The 21,285-nt window shown below is 35.7% G+C and overlaps 1 protein-coding gene and 1 pseudogene across 7 annotated transcripts in view; one reads left to right on the forward strand and one right to left on the reverse strand.

The window, feature by feature from the left end:
- The window catches only part of PIBF1 (progesterone immunomodulatory binding factor 1), a 341,226-nt gene that overhangs the window by 54,270 nt on the left and 265,671 nt on the right, over positions 1 to 21,285 (forward strand). The window lies entirely within an intron of this gene.
- LOC143679542 (septin-7 pseudogene) lies at positions 20,339 to 20,988 on the reverse strand (annotated as a pseudogene).

Raw genomic sequence — 21,285 nt, forward strand, 5'->3', positions numbered from 1 at the left:
CAAAAAGTAGGAATAAAAGAGAAGTTGATTCAATGAGAAATGAAAATGTTATTCTCCAGAGATATCTAAGTCCAATCTCATACAATATCTATTCAATATTTAACATTTGAATCTATTGCATTGGAGAGGAAACATGAAGAAAGGTAATAAGTGGACTGATTAAAACATATGTTTGTTTTTTGGGTGGAGGGTGGTGCATGGGTCGGGAATCAAACCCGGGTCTCCTACATGGCAGGGAGAATTCTACCACTGAACTACCTGTGCACCCCATGTAAGTTTTCTTTTTTATTGCCTGCCAGTTTATATTTCCAAAATTAGCATGTTCAAAATTGATCACCTGTCCTGAAACAGTGGAAACTTTTTCTCTTTTATTATAAAAATTTCAGACACATAGAATTTTATAACAGACACCAATATATCTATCATCTAGATTCTGTCATTGCCATTTTACTCCATGTCTATTGTTCTAGTTTGCTAGCTGCCAAAATGCAATATACCAGAAACGGAATCGCTTTTAAAAAGGGGAATTTAATAAGTTGCTAATTTATAGTTCTAAGGCCGAGAAAATGTCCCAATTAAAACAAGTCTATAGAAATGTCCAATCAAAGGCATCCAGGGAATGATGCCTTGGTTCAAGAAGGCCAATGAAGTTCAGGGTTTCTTTCTCATCTGGAAAGGCACATGGTGAACACCATCAGGGTTCCTCTCTCATCTGAAAGAGCACATGGCGAACACGGAGTCATCTGCTAGTTTCTTCTCCTGGCTTCCTGTTTCATGAAGCTCCCTGGGAGGCATTTTCCTTCTTCATCTCCAGAGGTCACTGACTGATAAACTCTGCTTCTCATGGCTATATCGTTCTCCTCTGCTCTCTCTGAATCTCCCATTCTCCAAAATGTTTCCTCTTTTATAGGACTCTAGTAAACCAATCATGACCCACCCAAATGGATGGAGATAGGTCATCACCTAATCCAGTTTAACAACCACTCTTGACTAAATCACATCATCCAGGGAGATGATCCAATCAGTTTCAAACATACAGTATTGAACAGGGATTATTCTACCTTTATGAAATGGGATTTTGATTAAAACATGGATTTTCTAGGGGGCATACTTCCTTTCAAACCAGCACATCTATCCACATATCCGTCCATTTATCATCCTTTTTTTTTTCAGTCGATTTTTTTCTTTTTTTGTGTGAAAGATAACATACATAAAAGCAATAAACTTTAAAGCACAGCACCACAATTAGTTGTAAAACATATTTCTGAGTTTGACAGGGTTTTCACAATTTTAGGTTTTTTACATTTAGCTCCTCAGATGTTGGAGACTAAAGGAGATATCAGTTTAAGGATTCAGCATTCATATATTCATTTGTTAAATCCTGTCTTCACTGTGTAACTCCACCATGACCTTTGATCTTTCCATCCCTCTCTTTGGGAGTGTTTGGGCTATGATCATTTAAAATTTTTCACATTGGAAGGATCAGTCCCTAATATAGGGTAGGAAGATGGAACTGTCTGATGTTCTGGAGAGGCTGGGCTAGGTGCCAGGACTTATCTGAACCTGGAAGCCATCTAAAGGTTAGGTTTCTGGCAAGTTGCTCTAGTGCCTGGAACCCTTGTGGAATCTTATATATTGCCCTCGGTATTCTTTAAGATTGCCTAGAATGGTCCTGGTTGGGGTTTGGCAGGTTATGTTAGGTAGCATGGTCTAACTGAAGCTTGCATAAGAGCAGCCTTCAGAGTAGCCTCTTGACTCTATTTGAACTCTCTCTGCCACTGATACTCTATTAGTTACACTTCTTTTCCCCCATTTGGTCAGGATGGAATTGTTGATCCCAGGATGGCAGGGCTGGATTCATCCCTGAGAGTCATCTCCCACATCACCAGGGAGACTTTCACACCTGGATGTCATGTCCCACGTAGAGGAAAGGGTAATGGTTTCACTTGCAGAGTTGGCTTAGAGAGAGTGAGGCCACATTTGAGCAACAAAAGAGGTCCTCCAGAAGTAACTCTTAGGCATATCAAGCTTAGTTTTGTGAGAAGTCTCCGTACCATTTTTTCATGTATCAATAGTTTGATCCTTTTTTTTTTTTTTTTTGCTGGCTAGTACTCCATTATATGAATATATCTATCCACCATCAATGATGAACATTGGGTTATTTCTACTTTGGAAAAATTATAAATAAGGCTGCTATAATCACTTTCATACAGGTTTTTATGTGAACATGTATTTCATTTTTCTTGGGTAAACACTTAAGAGTGGGATTTTTCACTTCTTATTTATTTGGGTATATTTATATAAATGAAATTATTATAGCTTTTATTTTTCAACAGAGATTTATATTTTTTCTCTCACAGTGAGGACGTTTCCTTTTTATTACTATGAATAGTTAAGATAACTGCTTTAAAATCCTTGTCTGCTTATTCCAACATCTGGGTCACCTTTGGAGTTGATCTCTGCTGCTTGTCTTTTCTTTTAAGAATGAATCACATTTTCCTGTTTCTTCACATTCTTTTTTTAAATCATTGAGTAAAATTCAATCAAATATTTTGAATGTTAGGTTGTCAAGACTTTGGATTTTGTTTTATTCCTCTAGAGAGGGCTGAAGTTTTTGTTTTAGCAAGGAATTAAGTTGGTTGCACTCAAACTACACATTGTTGCTTGGGCAGCAGCTTAAATATCAGTTTAGTTCTTTTAGCCTTAGCAGGGCTGCTGGAACTCTGTCCTATGTATATCAGGCAGTCAGTGTTTGGCAAAGATTATCCATAGATTTCAGATCTCCCCCTCTCTGGCATTGTCTGGAATTCATCCCTCATTTTTGAACAGTTGTAGTTGCCCCAAACTCTGTCTTCTAATTCTTCAAACTAAAAAGACTAAGAGTTTTCTATTGCACTTTTGTCCATCCCATGTGATACAGACTGGGCCTGCCCTCACACTAACAGCCAATAAAAACAAACAAAAACAAAAACAAAACCCAGGAAACTCGAGGAGTGCTGTTCCCTTCTTCCACATATGGGTGAGTGGATGGATTTCCCTCCAGAATATGCCTGATTTTGGTCACTCTTCTGTGCCTTCAGGGAGCTGTTTGTGTATTTTGTCCAGAATTTACAGTTGTTTCTGCATCAGGATTGGTCACATGGGTGCTTATTTAGCCATAACCAGAAACAGAATCACTTTACATTTTCGTTTTAAGTGCTAGTGAAGAAAAACAAAATCTAGTCTATGCAGTAGCGTATTTGACATTAAGACCTCACCCTTCCTCACTAAAAATGACTTTACCTTCATTGGAGACAATTTTCTCAATCTGTTCTGCTTTGCATCAATGTGAGCGGTAATATTTGATATATTAAAGAAAAATAAATATTAGAAACAAACTTTTAAATGCCATTATACCTTTGAACAAAATATGTAGTTTTTGGATTATCGCTTATAATTTTGGTTGTTTATACTTTTTATCGGTTAAAAATTAAACAAAATTCCATATAAAGCTGTAAAGTTCAGAATATAGGAACTAAAATCTGATAGTTGGGAGACTGAGTTTACTATGTGAGGATATATAAAAAGGTATTAGATGGACACTGTCTTAGTTTGCCAGGACTGCTGTACCTCAGTACCACAAATCAATTGGCTTAAACAACAGAAATTTATTACCTCAATGTTCTGGGAGCTAGAAGACAGTGTCCAGGTATCTGTAGGGCCATGCTTTCTCTGAAGTCTGTAGAGTTCTGGCAGTAGCCTGCATTCCGTGATATCTCTTAGCTTGTGGCATAACTCAGTCTCTCCTCCATCACACGGCCGTCTTTCACGATCAGTCTTTGCTGCTCCCTGTTGCCAAATTTCCTCTCTTTATAAAGACACTAATCATATTGGTTTATGGTGGGCCTCATCTTAACTAATGACATTGTTCTAGTTTGCTCACTGCCAGGATGCAGTATATCAGAAACAAAATGGCTTTTAAGAAGGGGAATTTATTAAGTTGCTAATTTGCAGTTCTAAGGCCATGAAAATACCCCAATTAAAGCAAGGCTATAGAATTGTCCAATCTAAGGCATCCAGGGAAAGATACTTTGGTTCGAGAAGGTTGATGACATTCAGGATTTCTCTCTCTCAACTGAAAAGGTACATAGTGAACATGATGGTGTCTGCTAGCTTTTTCTCTTGGCTTCTTGTTCATGACGCTCCCTGGGAGGCATTTTCCTTCTTCATCTCCAAAGCTCTCTGGCAGTGTGGGCTCTCTGCCTCTTGTCGCTGTCTCCTCATTCTGAAAAAAGGCTCCCTCCAAAATGCTTCCTCTTTTGAAGGATTCCAGTAAACTAATGAAGACCTACCTGGAATGGGTGGAGTCACACGTCCCTCTATTCAAAAGTTGATACCCACACTTGGGTAAGTCATTCTCCGCGGAGAAAACCTAATCAAGTTTCCAACATGCAGTCCTGAATAGGGATTAAAAGAAAAGCCTGCCTCCACAAAATGGATCAGGATTAAAACATGGCTTTTCTAGGGTACATGTTCCTTTCAAACCAGCACAGACATCTTGAAAGATCCTATTTTGCAGGACTGGGAGTTACGACTTGAACATCTTGTTGGGGGACACAGTTCAATCCATAACAGATACTAACAGCTGAGAAAAATGGGATTAAAGTTCATAAAATCAAAGTACAGATAAAGTATTGACTTGAAGAAAGATAAACTCAGGATAAATACAAGAAGTTACTATTATTTCATAGAACAAGTAATAGCTAATAGAAACATGAAAGAATGTGGGTGGCAAAAAAAAAAATGCTCTCATATTAAAAAATGAGAGCAATAAGGACAACTCCATAGTTGTTTAATAAGAGAAACTAAAAGATTTGTTAGCTACATCTGAGTTCTTTTTCTCCACAGTTTGAAAACATGATAAATTTATTTCATTATTTGCAAATAATATTTTCTTCTGGTGTGATCAATATTAAGAAATATTTTCTTCTGGTGTGATCAATATTAAGAAATATTCTCACAGTTGAAGCAAAAATAAAGTTTACACACATTGAAAGAAAACTTCTCATATCCCAATTAAAATTTTTTACATGATATGAAAAGTACAATAAAAATATTACCTGTGGCATAAAGGGAGGAAACATAGATCGAAACACACAAAACATTTTGGGGATATGAGTGGATTTATATAGCTAAAGCAAATTCAACATTAGGAACATCAATATTATATACCCCAGTGCTATATACAGTTTAAATTAAAGGCTTCATTTCAGAATAGGGCATATGAAAGGGAAATCCAGAGAACTGGGGAGAGAGGTGGGGGAGACAACATTTATAGTCATTAGTAAAATGAGCAGATTTCGCTATGTATTTCCCCCATGTAAATGTGGGTAATTTGTGTATGTGTGGCTTTAAACAACATTTTATTGTCCCTTATGGTTCTCTGGGTTAATAAAGCTCAGCTGGATACAGATGGTGACTAGGGCTGTAGCCATTTGGGCTTGACCTGGTTGGAAAGATTGGTGCTGGAGGGGGCCAGAGTTGAACTGGGCTCTCAAACTGTACACCTTGCTTCTCCATGTGACATTCCATGTGCTTTAGGCCTCTTGTAGCATGGAGATTGGATTCCAAGAACAGGAAGTAAAAGTTGTTAGCCCTCTTTTTTTAATAGTACATATAAAACAATTTCTAGTTCTGCCATTTTGGTGGCCCTTACTCTGGACCTGTTCTTTCTCTTAAAATATGCATATTCTCTCCCCATTGCTAGTGACACAAATGAGGCACACTCTGTGTAAGAGCTGACTTAGTAGATGATTACTTCTGTTTCGTCTCTGAGTTTTGAGACTGGAAATTAGGAACACAAATTTTCCATTTTACTCCAAGACTTCCTGGTTTTGAAATCGTCTTCTCCTCAGTGGTCTTACTTTTTTTTCACCACATGGTGGCAGCATATGCCCATCTATTTTTTAGTAAGTTTTGAGTTACTTAGAAAATATTTTCAGTTTTGATCTAGAGGCCAAAGCATTACATTAAATTGCCTTATATCCATTTATATTCCTTATTTTGTGTCAACTACCCACAACTAATAAAGTACTGTTTTTCCTACTGAATTTCAATAGATCTATAACTGGAAGAAAAAATGACTAAAGCAGAAACTTTTCTGGCATAATATGCATTCTTCAGATCAGAGGTTTCTCCATCATTATGCTGATTTCAGAATTATTCCTAACAAAAATGTTCAGAAATGTTAAAGCCACACAGTTTCACAATTAATAAAACTCTACTTTTGAACATATAATCTGCCTACAGTAAATATGTGAGAACTGTTTTAGAAATTTTATAGAATGTGATTCTTGACCTTTAAAAAAGAAGTCATTCTAAACAAGCATTCTTCCTAAAGTCCAATTTAGTAGATTTCTGGGATTTTCTTTTATAATTTTTTCCAGATCTTTAGTTATTTGGAAGTAATATTTCCTGTACTAGTAATTATTCCAAGTAATACTGGAAAATAATCATACCATCAGACAGCAGGGAAATATTATTGGGAGATAATATCTCCAGTATTAGTACTAATACTGGAAAATAAATCTCATCTTTTATTTTTAAATTTAGAGTCTAAATATGGCATATTTTGAGCTGTATTATGTATTATGTGAGTTTGTATATGATACTTATTGTTTTCGTAAGTGCTGTAGATACTTATATTTGCTACTTATGAATTCTCTTTAAAGCAGTTAAGAGTTTTGATCTGTCACATGCAGCTAAGCCATGTGAAGCTGTTTTACTATTGTAAACTTACTTCAGCATGCTTTTTTTCATTTCAAAAGAGAGAAATGTTAATATAGTGTAAGGCATTAATGAATCTGCACTTAATAAAACTATTAACTTTCTCATGCAGAAATGTCGAAACCTTTTTCTTTTATGAGAACTTTTATTCAAGATAACTTCCTTGTTTAAAAGCATGATTATAGTTATTGAGAAAAATTCTGCAAGCTAAACTTGGGCTCATCCTAGGTATTCATATGTAAGTAATCTGGTTAATTTGACTTGTGTAAAAATGAGGTATTTCATTAATGGTGCATTCTTATTACTCAGGTTTCTATAATTTAGGGAGTATTAACTGTTTTCTGAAGTTCTCTATTCTTCCAACATATAACCTTAAAATTCTGTAATAAGAAATATTTTTTCTGTTTTATTTTTATAAATAAATAAAATAATAAATAAATAATAATTTTTTATAAATAAAAAATTTTAAAAAATTATAAGAAACACAAACATTCCCAACACATACACTCAGTAATTCACAATATCACATAGTTGCATATTCATCATCATGATCATTTCCCAGAACATTAGCCCCAATTCAGAAAAAGAAATAAAAAGACAACAGAAAAATAAAACAAACAGAAAAAAAAAAGTTTTCATACCATACCCCTTACTCCTCCCTTTCATTGATCAACAGCATTTCAAACTAAATTTATTTTAACGTTTGTTCCCACTATTATTTATTTTTATTCCATATGTTCTACTCATCTGTTGACAAGGTAGATAAAAGGAGCATCAGACACAAGGTTTTCACAACCACGCAGTCACATTGTGAAAGCTATATCATTATACAATCATCATCAAGAAACATGGCTACTGGAACACAGCTCTACATTTTCAGGCAGTTCCCTCTAGCCTCTCCATTGCATCTTGAATAAGAAGGTGATATCTACTTAATGCGTAAGAATAACCTCCAGGATAACCTCTCGACTCTGTTTGGAATCTCTCAGCCATTGACACTTTGTCTCATTTCACTCTTCCCCCTTTTGGTCAGGAAGGTTTTCTCAATCCCTTGATGCTGGGTCTCAGCTCATTCTAGAGTTTTTCTCAATCCCTTGATGCTGAATCTCAGCTCATTCTAGGATTCCTGTCCCACGTTGCCAGGAAGGTCCACACCCTAGGAGTCATGTCTCAGGTAGACAGGGGGAGGGTGGTGAGTTTGCTTGCTGTGTTGGCTGGAGAGAGAGGCCACATCTGAGCAACAAAAGAGGTGCTCTTGGGGGAGAGGTTCTCTTAAAATTAGGCCTAATTTTAAGTAGACTTGACCTATCCCCTGTGGAGTTAAGTTTCATTTGAACAAAACCCAAGACTAGGGGCTAAGCCTATAGCTTTGGTTGCCCACGCTGCTTGTGAGAATATCAAGAATTCAACTTGGGGAAGTTGAGTTTTCCCCCGTTCTCACCATTCCCCGAAGGGAACTTTGCAAATACTTTTCCACTCACTGATCAAATCACTCTGGGATTCATCAGGGCATCACCTGGACAAACCAACAAAATCTCATGTCCTATACAAAGTTCCATGTACTTAAGGTGTTCAATCAACTATCTACATAAGTTATATTAGGAGATGCACTAATGAAAGAATAAATTTGTACCAAATTAACATTTTTTGCTTTAATCTCACACATAAGTTGAAATTTTAAAATATTAAGTACCATCTATTTTCAGCACACTGCAGTAATGACATTCTTTTGTTCTTCCTCATGCAAAAACATTTTTAAAATTTGTACATTTAGTCACTATCATTATACACTCTAGGCATTCCTAGATTATACCATCTCAGTCTTTGTCTGTCTTTCTTTGTGATTTCATTTATGCCCTAGCCCTCCTCCCTCTGTCATTCTCATATGCAGCTTCATTCAGTGTTTTAACATAATTGTATTACAGTTAGGTAATATTGTGCTGTCCATTTCTGAGTTTTTATATTCAGTCCTGTTGCACAATCTGTATCCCTTCGGCTCCAATCACCCAATATCTTACCCTAATTCTATCTCCTGATTGTCTCTGTTACCAAGAAAATATTCCAAGTTTATTCACTAATGTCAGTACATATCAGTGAGACCATACAGTATTTGTCCTTCTGTTTCTGGCTAATTACACTCAGCGTAATGTCCTTAAGGTCCATTCATGTTGTTACATACTTCATAACTTTATTCTGTCTTACAGCTGCAAAATATTCCATCTTATGTAAATACCACAGTTTGTTTAGCCAACCGTCTGTTGATGGACATTTTGGCTGCTTCCATCTCTTGGTAATTGTAAATAATACTGCTATAAACATTGGTGCGTAAATGTCCATTTGTGTCCTTGCCCTCATGTCCTTTGAGTAGAGAGAGCTTATAGATGGGCCCTATTTTTTAATCCATTCTGTTTGAGATTATGTCTTTTGATTGGAGAGTTTAATCCATTAACATTCAGTGTTATTACTGCATGGATAGTACTTTCTTCTACTATTTTGCCTTCTGGATTTTATATGTCATATCTAATTTTCCTTCTTTTTACCTTTACTCATAGTCTTCCTTTCTACACTCTTCTCCACACCTCTCTCTTCTGTCTTCGTATCTGTCTCTAGTGCTCCCTTTAGTATTTCTTGCAGAGCTGGTCTCTTGGTCACAAATTCTCTCAGAGATTTTTTATCTGAGAATGTTTTAATTTCTCCCTCATTTTTGAAGGACAATTTTGCTGGATATAGAATTCTTGGTTGGCAGTTTTTCTCTTTTAATAATTTAAATATATCATCCCACTTTCTTCTCGCCTCCATGGTTTCTGCTGAGAGATCTGCGCATAGTCTTATTGGGCTTCCCTTGTATATGATGGATTGGTAAATGTCTTGGAGTATGTCTATTTGGGTGTATTCTCTTTGGGGTTTGCTGCACTTCTTGGATCTGTAATTTTAAGTCTTCTATAAGAGTTGGGAAATTTTCCGTGATAATTTCCTCCATTAGTTTTTCTCCTCCTTTTCCCTTCTCTTCTCCTTCTGGGACACCCACAACACGTATATTCGTGCGCTTTATATTGTCTTTCAGTTCCCTGAGTCCCTGCTCATATTTTTCCATTTTTTCCCTATATTTTCTTTTTCTTGCTGAATTTCAAATGTTCCGTCCTCCAGTTCACTAATCCTATGTTCTGCCTCTCGAAATCTATAATCTGTAGGTTTCCATTGTTTTCTTCATCTCTTCTACTGTGCCTTTCATTCCCATAAGTTTTGTGATTTGTCTTTTCAGGCTTTCAGTTTCTTCTTTTTGTTCATTCCTTTCCTTCTTTATATCCTCCCTCAATTCATTGATTTGGTTTTTGATGAGGTTTTCCATGTCTGTTCATACATTCTGAATTAATTGTTTCAGCTCCTGTATGTCATTTGAATTGTTGGTTTGTTCCTTTGACTGGGCCATATCTTCAATTTTCCTAGTGTGATTTGTTATTTTTTTGCGGGCGTCTAGGCATTTAATTACCTTAGTTTATTCTGGAGATTGCTTTCACTTCTCTTACCTAGGGTTTTTTTGCTGGATGAATTTGTTGTCTATCTGTTCTTTGACATTCAGTTCAGCTTTATCTGGACCTCTAGCTTAAGTTTTGTTTAACAGAGGAGAATTTTTCAGTTCTTGTTTTCTTGTTTCTTGCCCTGCTTGTGTGGTCCTTTTTCCCCCCATACTTAGGAGGGTCTGCTTAGATATTATAGACCCCAGCCAGATTTTCCCAGACCAAACTGGCCTCCTATCAGGAGGAAAGAGTCACCTGTGTCAATTTTCCCTGAGGGTGAGACCCAGTAGGTTGAAAGACTTTCCTGTGAAGTCTCTGGACTCTGTTTTTCTTATCCTGCCCAGTATGTGGCACTTGTCTGCCTGTAGGTCCCACCAGCACAAGATGATGCGGTACCTTTAACTTTGGAAGGCTCTCCCCGCTGGGGGCATGGTGGAGACAGAGGAGAGGTTGTAGGCTGGTTTTAATGGCTTCAAATTACAAAGCCCTGGTGTCTGAATTCCTTGAGGGAGGGATTCCACCTGAGTTGGGCTTCACCCCTCCCCTGGGGAAGGCACAGGCTCCAGACAAGCCCCCCCAAAGAGCTCACTTCTGCCTATGCTTGGGGCAGTTGCAGTCTGAGAAGTCCTGCCACTATATCCAAAGGCAGTGAAGCCTTTGTAGAAACACAGCCACAAAAACGTCTGTTTCCTTCTTTTTTTTCCCCTTTTTCTGTCAGCCCTGCCCCCTTGGTGCTGGGGCAAAAATGAGCTACCTCTGTTTTCAGCAGGTTCACCTAAGCTGGGGGCCTAGTTTTAGTAGTCAGAATTTGTTAATTAATTCCACAATTAGCATTTAATTGTGCTCAGTCCCTGCTGCTGGTAAAGTCCTTTCCTTTCCCCTCTGGGAAGCAGCCTGTGAGGGAGGGGCGCCGGCCGCTGCAGCTTTGGGAACTCACGGTTCTGGAGGGGTTCACAGCCGGTCCAGCTGGTCCAGACTGGGGTACGCTGTGTGTCTGGTCACCGATGTGGCCCCAGGAGCTGTTCTGTCCTGTTTCTGGTTATTTAGTAGTTGTTCTGGAGGACGAACTAAAATGCACAAATTGTTAAGCTGCCATCTTGACCCAGAAGTTGTAATAAGATATATTTTTATGATGAAGCCTATCAGCTGTAATTATTCTAGGAGATTTAACAAAATCATTAATAAACAATAATAGATTTGCCTCTTCAAATTAAATTTAAAGTGAATAAACACTGCTTAAAATTTAGATTGATGGACATTTCCATAGGTTCTGATTTTCGTCTGAGATGGAACTTGGAATCCCAGTTTTAATCAACAACCTTGGATTCGAATGTGGCTGGTTCAGGGGACCATGGAAACAAAATCATTTCAAGAAAAAAAGGTTTTTTAATTGAGATGAGAAAAAAAACTTTGGATTCTTAATTAAATTTTATGTTTAGTTTTATTTATTATTAGCGCCATTCCTTATCTTCACAATAAAATCAATACATTTTAATATATTTAACTTAAAGATTATAATAGGAATAGCACTAGCTGTAGCAGTACACCTCTAAAATCTGTTGCTTCTTCACAGACCTATTTAATTTGTAAAATAATGTGAATGTCTTACAGGTAAAAGTGCAAGTTATCTTTTTTTCCTTTTCAGTTATTTATGTGTTATAATCTTAGATACATCCAGTAAAACTTTTAATTTCAGGGACAGGTTTTGAGGGTTTTAAGGTGAAATTTTGAACCCAGTGGCTAGTGTGATTTATCATTGTGTTATGTGGTAGAAAAACACTTCATGAGAGACCTTGTGAAATACCTTGGCTTAAATTCAGATATACCATGGCCACTTCATTCTCTTGATCTCATTCTCTTGATCTGTGTAGTGTTTTTTTATTGAAATAGGTAGAATTGAAAAATTAACATGCAATATAAAGCATTTAAATTTAATTTTCTTTTTAATGCACAACAGATTTTTAAAACTTCAGTTTCACCTTTTTTTTTTAAGGTTTTAAAAGAAGTCAAAATGTTTTAAATGTGTTTCTTAAAAGATCTTAATCAACAACAAAAAGCATCTGGTAGCAAAACAGACTTCTGTTATTTTAAAAGACAGTATGTAACACAAATATTAATTAGTTTTTTTTGTTCTTTTCAGTATTTATCTGCTTGGATTAAATTATTGATAATATGAAATTTGTGGAATTCTAAGGCAAAAGTGAATTCTCACTTTCCCAGAATAGCTAACCAAACCATTTCTTATCATTCACTCAGCTGCTATCCCTGTAAATTGCTTCTTTTTGAATCATTGATTTTGAGATAAATGTCACTATGTCTTCTTCTCAGTTTACAAAGTGTAGGAGCTAAGATATGTAAATGATGCTTAGAATTCATTATATCCAAAGTAAGTACCTTTTGATTTAAACAGCTGCTGGCTGTTTAAAATGTGCCTATTTAATAGCATCTTTGATCATTTTACGTCTTGTAGAAAACATTTAGATTCAATATTATCTGTCAAATGATTTTTTTTAATGTATTGAAGTAGTAGTTGTAGTGATTGTTTTAAAGGGAGGTCCAAAATTTGGATTTATGCAGGCCATATTTGAACCCACAAAATTTGCATTTGAAGTTTTTTTTAACACTTTGGATTTGAGCAGTAAGTAATATTAATTTCCAATCAACAGTTTTAGAGTTACCCCAGAATAGATTCTTTAGAGAACAATAATTGAAATTAAGAATGAACTATGTATAAATTTCAGAACCTAAGTTCCAGCTGTACCTCTCTTAGAATCCTGTACATATCATTTAACCCCTCTAGACCTTAATGTTCTTATTTTGAAAATAAGATTATAGTTGATTATCTCCAGGGTATCTTTCATATCTAAAATTCTGTAAATCTAAAGTGCTTAGCTGCTGTTATTTGGAAACAAGATGCATGGAAGAAAGATATCTCTTTATAAAAATGTAAGGTATAATAGTTTATAACTTAGCCAAAACACTATATAACGTTTTCAGTTTCTTATATCAAGTCGATTTTAAAGCAAAATCGTAATTATAAGATTCAACTTTTCTCAGGAAAAAGTTTATTTTTTGGTTTTAGAAATGTATTAAGTTTCAGGAAATTTAAGTTATATATCCATTCAGGAATTGTTTATTGGGTGGGCCACGGTGGCTCAGCAGGCAAGAATGCTTGCCTGTCATGCCAGAGGACCCGGGTTCGATTCCCGGTGCCTGCCCATGTAAAAAAAAAAAAAATCAACAAATGGTGCTACAATAGCAGGATACTCACATGAAAAATAATGAAATGTGACCCCGCCATACAGCATACAAAAAGAAAAAAAAAAAAAGAAAAAGAAAAAGGAATTGTTTATTGAGTATTTCTGAACACCAGGCTAATCACAAGGGATATAAAAACAAATAAATGATCTGTTTTGGTTTTTAACTATAATAGCTTAAAATTAAGAATAACAGTATATGCTTATTGCAGAAAAGCTGAAACAGCTGGAAAGAAGTATATAGAATAAAAAAGTAAACATGTCTCTTCACTACCACCCCCATTCCATCCTGCCTGTTTTCCCCTTTATTGTGACTCTCTCATCTCCCTTTCTATTCCTAATAAAAGTATCCTTGAAGAACTTCTCCCAAGTTCATGTTTTTCCTTTTGAATCTTCTTATTTTTGTTTTTAAAAGTGCTTGATGGGGCCACGGTGGCTCAGCAGGCAGAGTTCTTGCCTGCCATGCCAGAGACCCGGGTTTGGTTCCCAGTGCCTGCTCATCAAAAAAGAAAAAAAGTGCTTGATGAATTTTCTCAAAATAAACATATTCCTTTTACTACCACACATATTAAGAGAGAGAAGTCCCCTTCATGCTATGTTTCTTAAAATTTTTAAAAATATTCTATATACATATTGTATAGAATGTTTACATATTCCATACACATTTCAACATTAGTTCATTCTGCTAAAATTTCCATCGTAATTACTAAGTAAGGGTTACTGAGTGTACACAGATAAGATAGGTGTTCAAAGAGGTCCAAGTCTTCTGTAATTGTAGGGGAATGGTGGTGAGGGTTATAGGTAAGACAAGAGAGCACTCAATTACAGTAACAGATTGACTTTTCTCAAGCTAGAGATAGCCTCTATTATTTCTTCTTAAGACTAATTTACAAGATAGAAAAGATAGCATTAACCCTGGCAGTCAAAATCAGTTCTGTTCCAGATATGTGAAAAGCTGGCAAAAAGTTGAAGTCTCACTGACTCAAATTGGCCTCATTTTCATGGTTTAATTTTTTTTCCTTTACTTAAAAAAGGAAATTGAGACTTGCCATTAGCCACAATTTCTATTATGTAGAACATTTTCTATTAGAAAGGAATGGTATCTGGGAATTTTATACATGCCCCTTTCTTTATGTTTGAAGAGGTTAAGTTTTTTGCTTTCGTTTTAGTCTTTTTAACATCCTCCTCCCTTTCCATAGACATTAATTGCAAACTTTCAGTACAATAGGCAGAGTACTAGGATTATGAACACTCCGCTTAGTGTATATGTGATACTTCTAACTCTGAGTTAGATTCTAACTCTGAGTTGGGGCTCAGAGACTTCCCAAGCAAGTTCATGCAGAGGAGTAACACAAAAGAATTTTTTACACTCGCTTCAGCCTTAACCACAGAGTTCTATATTGGCATGGAATTTGGTTTATTTTGAGGAAAGATGATACTTTCCCTATGTTTAAGTGCTGTCTCTTTATCTGTTTAAGTTGCTAATAATAAGTGAAGCAGATTCTTTTTCCAAAATACAGAAATGGTAATTTTATTTAAGGGGAAGATTTTCCATTGGAAAGTCCTAAAAGTATTGGTAGAGTGTATACATTCCCATACTGAACTTCTGCTTATCCTTCATCTTAATGGTGTTTATGTTTAAATAAAATTAATATATATCTTCGTATATATTAGGGAGAGAGGGAGAGAGCGCGCACACAAGAGCAGTTCTTCTGGACCAGAAATTTATACTCCATACATTTCAGAGACAGAGATTGATGTCCTTTCTCTATGCCCCATTTTAGATCTTAGCAGTTCTACATGCTCATGAAAATTCCTGCTTCTTCAGTCATTCGTGTTTTCTGGATACCCTGCCTTATAATTTCCCTCATATGCAGACCTCTGCAACATTCCTCTTTATTTAGTGGAAGATTTGCTCTAGATTTAGTTTTCCTTTTCATCTCATTCTCTGCCTGGGTTACTTCTCTGGTGCATGCACAATCCTGCTTTGCATTTTATTGACCTTCTTATCCCTAGTGACTGCTGCTTCTCCATTTTAGCACTCATGCACTCCTTTTTCTTGCACCCAGAATGAATTTACTTCCAAAGTTATCAATGCAGTTTGATTCCCTGAGCATACTATTTCCTATAGTTCTATATTGCTCAATCATCTACTTCCAACTCATCTTTAACAGTATTTCTATTCCATAAAATTTATTTATCAATCCCTTCCTAAATTTATTTTCTTCCCTTCTCATGATGTAATCAGCCTTAAACCTTTCTCTTGTCAGTGTTCTCTAATTCTCCCCACTGTCTTTTTATCAAACCAATCTGAAAAAAATCTCAAACCTTCATTTTTCCAACTGTCTGAGCACTATTGGAAAAAAAAATCCACATATACAGTAACAAGCACTATAAATTTATTGTTGGGAATCTCAAATGGACTCTTATACTTGCACTGTAATTCGATTTTTTCTAATTCTCTCTCATTTTCCACAGAGATATAAGCATTTACCACCCTCCTCACATTTCTAGCTTTTTACTTTCCTACTCACTCTTAGCAGATGACTTGGTATTCTTTTTTCACTGAGAAAATGGAAATGTCAGTTGAGAAATCCCCCAATTTCCTGCCACCAAATCTTCATACATCTATACTCATTCTGGTTTTTTGTTTGTTTGCTTGTTTTTCTTACTGTTCATAGTGGAAAAGTCTTGCTGTCAAGGGGTAGAAAAATCATATACCTTTAGAAGCCGTATATTTAATATAAATGTTTGAAATCGTAGCATAGCCAGTAGTACTATGGCTGAGGCAAATTGGAAAGAGTGTGCACAATATAGACATTCAAAATCAAGTTCTTTAAGACTGTATTAGCTGGAAAATAACCTGCCATTATAGACACAGCTTCTGATCTTAGACTAATCTCTACACCTGAGCTCTAGATTCCATTCTTAGAAGACTTCTTATGGACTTTACCCTCCTGAATATCCACTTTTCTTCTGATACCAATTGCTCTTTTATTAGTTAGTTCATTCCATCAGTGTTTGAGCCTATCAAGCTCGTCCCATCTTTACAATTTTTCATTTACACCTATTTTCTCCTCCAGCTTACATACTTGTTCCTGCTTTGGCTGTTAAACTACAAAAAAAGTTGAGGATTAAGTTAAGAATTACGTGATTAAGGATTAAATGTATATAAAACATGTAGCACAAAACAAGTACATATTAAGTACTCAGATATATTTTCAATAGATTATGACAGTCTGCCTTCTGTCCCTACCCTGAATACATAATGGTTTCTATTTATTTGAGATAACCAGTACTATTGACTGTGTTCCTCAATGCATTTTTCTGACACACTGGCTTACCCTTTGCCTGTGAGTACTCCCTTAGGTTCCTTAGGATTTTTGTCTTTTGCCCATCTTTTAAGTGTTGTATTCCTCAGGATTTTGTCATGGTCTTTGTACAATTATTAAAATTGAATTATAGGGTCAGCCATGGTGGTTCAGTAGACAGAGTTCTCGCCTGCCATACTGGAGACCCAGATTCGATTCCTGGTGCCTACCCATGCAAAACAAACAAACAAACAAAAATATATATATATGAACTGCTTACTGAAGAGTACTTTGAAAACTGTTGCCTTTTTCTTTCTTTACTCTGTATATATGTTGTATTATACAATAATAAAAGTTAAAAAAATTAAATTATAAATTTGGCTGTGATCTGTCTGGAATCCAAAGCACAGGGAACCATGATGATGATAATAGTTTGTAGTTGATGAGCACTTACTATGTGCTAGGCATTTTTATAAGCACTTTATGTATATTCACATAATTCTTAGGAGGAATGGGAAGATACTGAAATATAGAGAGGTAAACCTAGCTCAATGTCTTACTGCAGGCAATTCATTCTAGGTAGTTGAGTTTGATGCTTGACATCCTAACGATATTCTCTTCTTCCATGACAGTGTCTTCCAAAAACAGTTATGTGGTTAATTATGTTATGATTAGCAATCCCATTCTTAGATGTATACCCAAAAGAATTGAAAATTAACTTGAGCAGATACTCATATAAATGTAGATAGTGACATTATTCAGATTTGCCAAAAGGTTGAAGCAACCCAAGTGTCCATCAACAGATAAATGGATAAACAAAGTGTAGTATATTCCTTACATTTACCTATTATTCAGTCATAAAAAGGAATGAAGTTCTGATACCTATTACAATATGGATGAACCTTGAAACAGAAGGGCAAATACCATGTGATTCCACTTATATGCGATATCTAGAATAGTCAAATCCATAGAGACAGAAAGTAGATTAGAGGTTATCAGTGGTTAGTGGGAAGGATGAGTGGAGATTATTGCATAATGGGTACAGAGTTTCTGCTTGCAGTGATGAAAAGGTTTTGGAAATAGCTAGTGCTGATGGTTGCACATGACATTGTGAATGTAATTGACACGACTGAATTGTACCTTTAAAATTTTTGTTATATATTTTGCCACAGTAAATTTTTTTAAAAAAACAGCTACATGATTAGCAGTGTTTAGAAAGTAAGCAGTTCTTCATGGAAACAAAAGCTTCTGGGATTTAGGTGCCTGATGAATGTGATGATCCATTGGAGAGATCATAGAATATCCTGAACTCTTATCCTGTAATAAATGCAATAGCAATACTCCATTCTCATAAAGACCCTCAGTGTAGAAGATGAACATAATACTATACTAAAGCAAAACATGCTGAATACACTTCTAACATAATTACATTTCTCAGAGCCCCTTAATAGAAATTTGGGGAAAAGCATTTTAAAGTTATTTTAAAAGTTTAAAGAGGCCAAGAACGGTGTCTTATTCATCTTTGTGACTAAACTGCCTAGCCTAGGACCAGAATTCTAAATAATTCAGTCAATATTTGTGGGATGAATGTGACCACACTTAGTTTGGTCAGCTACTTGACTTGGTACCGAGTGTATTTAACATGACAAATTCTGGGGTAGAGTTGATGGTTGTAAGATATGGTGAGTTCAAAGGAAGTAAATGAATAGAAACACAATTCTGTGTCCTGCTTCCCCTCCCAGTTTCTATATGCATTTATTTCTAATTATTCAAAAGCATTTATTTCATTCATACTGTATGCCAGGTACCATGTAAAGTAATGGAGATCCAGTGATGAAGAAATAATGTCTCTTTCCTTAAGATGTTTACACTCTGATGAGATGTATCAAAATCTAAATTGATACTACCCGTGAGATCAGTGTTCTGAAGGAGGCAGATATTCAGATTATATGTAGGCATTCAGGCAGTAGAAACCAGCATGTTAAAAAGAAAGTTGGATATTAGAGGAAGCATGATGTATTGAGATCATTAGAGTTGAAGAGTGAAATGTGAACATGAAGAACGGTGAGAAACGGGATTTGTTATAAGCAGGGCCAGATTGTAAATGACCTTGTGATCTGTTTAAGTTTTCTCTTCTACCACTCTTCTCATATCTTAATAATCCCTTTTTTAGGTATTACTGGTATGGTGAGTCGAGGGGAGATCAATGTAGAGATGTCTTGTGAATGCTATAAAACCCCCTCTTTTTTTTTTTTTTTTTAACTGAAGACCACAGTTGAAAACTATGTAATCAATCCCTTCAGTAAATATTTTTCATTGCAGATGGCTGATATTCATGTGGCTCTTCATTTCTAAATTGTGAGCTCCCAAGAACAGGTTCTGTTTTATTTTGTATCTTAAGCATCTAATAGCAAATCAGTAAGTATTGAAAAAAGTCATTAAACAGTTGTAGTCATTTTAAATGTTAGTCCGGGCACCAAAGCATAGTTGTCATATTTTTTCTATTTTAAGAAACAAAGAGTATAGAAAAATCCAGGATTTTTTTTCATCACAAGTTTTTATTATGTAAATTTTTACAATACAAACTAAAAAAAATTCAGAAATCCAATATATGAATACAGTTAAATGCAGATGACTTTTTTTGTTCTTTCCATGATTCCTATTTCTAGTAAAATAAAGAGACTGCACATAGGTAGAAAGAAGTTGGTTATTAGCTTCATAATTTTGCTTAGAAATGATCTGTAAATGCATTTCCCCCGTCTACTACTTAACCATAAAGTGTAAAAAAGGAAGTTAAGGGAAAGTTTTCTTGTTAGTTCTTGTCATATGAAAGATGCTGTACTCTGTTTTAGCAGTACTAATACATGGAAAATATCGAAATTAAATGTCATTATGAAAATGAAGCAGTAAAAAAAAGAAGCAGTAATGAGATTCTGGCTAAAGAGGGCACTAATGAGAGTAATATATATTTAAAGAATCCAAAACAAATAAGCAAACAAAAAAGATTATAAAAAAGCTCTAGGTGCAGTGTAAGCATATAGGTTTTTTTTCATTTGTTTTTTTAAACAATGGAAGTGTCAAAAAATTGGGTCAACTGTGTTAGACTAAGTTACATTTATTGTAAATATTGCATTGAATGAAACTTCTGTATTATAAGTATCACAGAGAAGCATAGTTTGCATCATATGCTGGCAATTTATCCTCAATGAAAACCTCCCAGAGTCCTTTTATTTCAGAATATAACAATCAAACTACCAAAACATGATTGTACAAGAGTAAAATATACTTACATTAAATTGAAGACATCTGTTTAAAAATAAAAAAGGAAAAAAAGGTAGGAAAGGTACTTAGAGCTGATACTTTCTAAGTGCACAACAACCCTAGACAATTCAAGGCATCTTAATCTCCATCAAGAACAACAACAACAGAATAATGAGTTTTGTCATGCTGTTAAACCCATCAGTATGGATAAACTGGTGCAAACTGTTCAAACGGATCCAACACTGACATCCATGGTGGCATACTGGCAACTAATACGTAACTGGTGGTCAATACAGGGTTTAAAAGATTTTCTTTTCTTCTAGTTCTTTTCCAAGGTTCTTGAAGAGTTCTGTTGTTCTAATATACATTGTTGAGCTTCCCGGTTAGCTTTCTCATCCTCAAACTCAGGATGTATCTCCTCCAATTCTTTGTGCTGTACTTCCAAATTCATTTTCGTTTGCTCATGATGCCCTTGAAGCTCAGCTTCAGAATCCTTCAGTTCTGAACTTTTTCTTTGATCTTAATTCCAAACACCTGTTCCAACTCCATCTCTGTCTTCTTCATCTTGACTACATGCTCCCTTCTTTCTTCCTCCATCTATTCCAGAGAGCTCTTAGTAAGCTGCCCTTTATTCTTGTTCTTATCAACTCCATTATAAATCACAGCTGCCAGTTTTCTGCTTCTGTGGTTCTCATAGTGTACATTGTTAGTGTACACATACACTAATATTTGACATCTTTCAAGTCCTACATGTGTGTTCTTATTTTTCTCAGAATTGTAAAATCAAAACGTTCACCATTTTCAACTACAGCAACACCCCAAGGGTACTTACTGCCTTCCTCTGATCCTTTTGCCATTAACTTCAATGATAGTATTTCATTTTTTTAATTGCAAGGAGTGTCACACTGTCATGGTCAGGTTCATGTGTCAACTTGGCCAAGTGGTGGTACCTGTTTGTCTGGTTGGGCAAGTGCTGGCCTGTCCATTGTGATGAGGATATTTTATAGAATTAAATAATGATCATGTCAGCTGAGTCCACAGCTGCTTCCATTTGCAGTCAGCCAAGGGGAGTGTCTTCTGCAATGAGTGATGCTTAATCTAATCACTGGAAGCCTTTTAAGGAGGATTCAAAAGAGACAGTCTCTCTTCCTGCTTTGGCTGGTGAGCCTCTCC

This window comes from Tamandua tetradactyla, chromosome 4, assembly GCF_023851605.1.
Source record: "Tamandua tetradactyla isolate mTamTet1 chromosome 4, mTamTet1.pri, whole genome shotgun sequence".
NCBI lineage: Eukaryota > Metazoa > Chordata > Mammalia > Pilosa > Myrmecophagidae > Tamandua > Tamandua tetradactyla.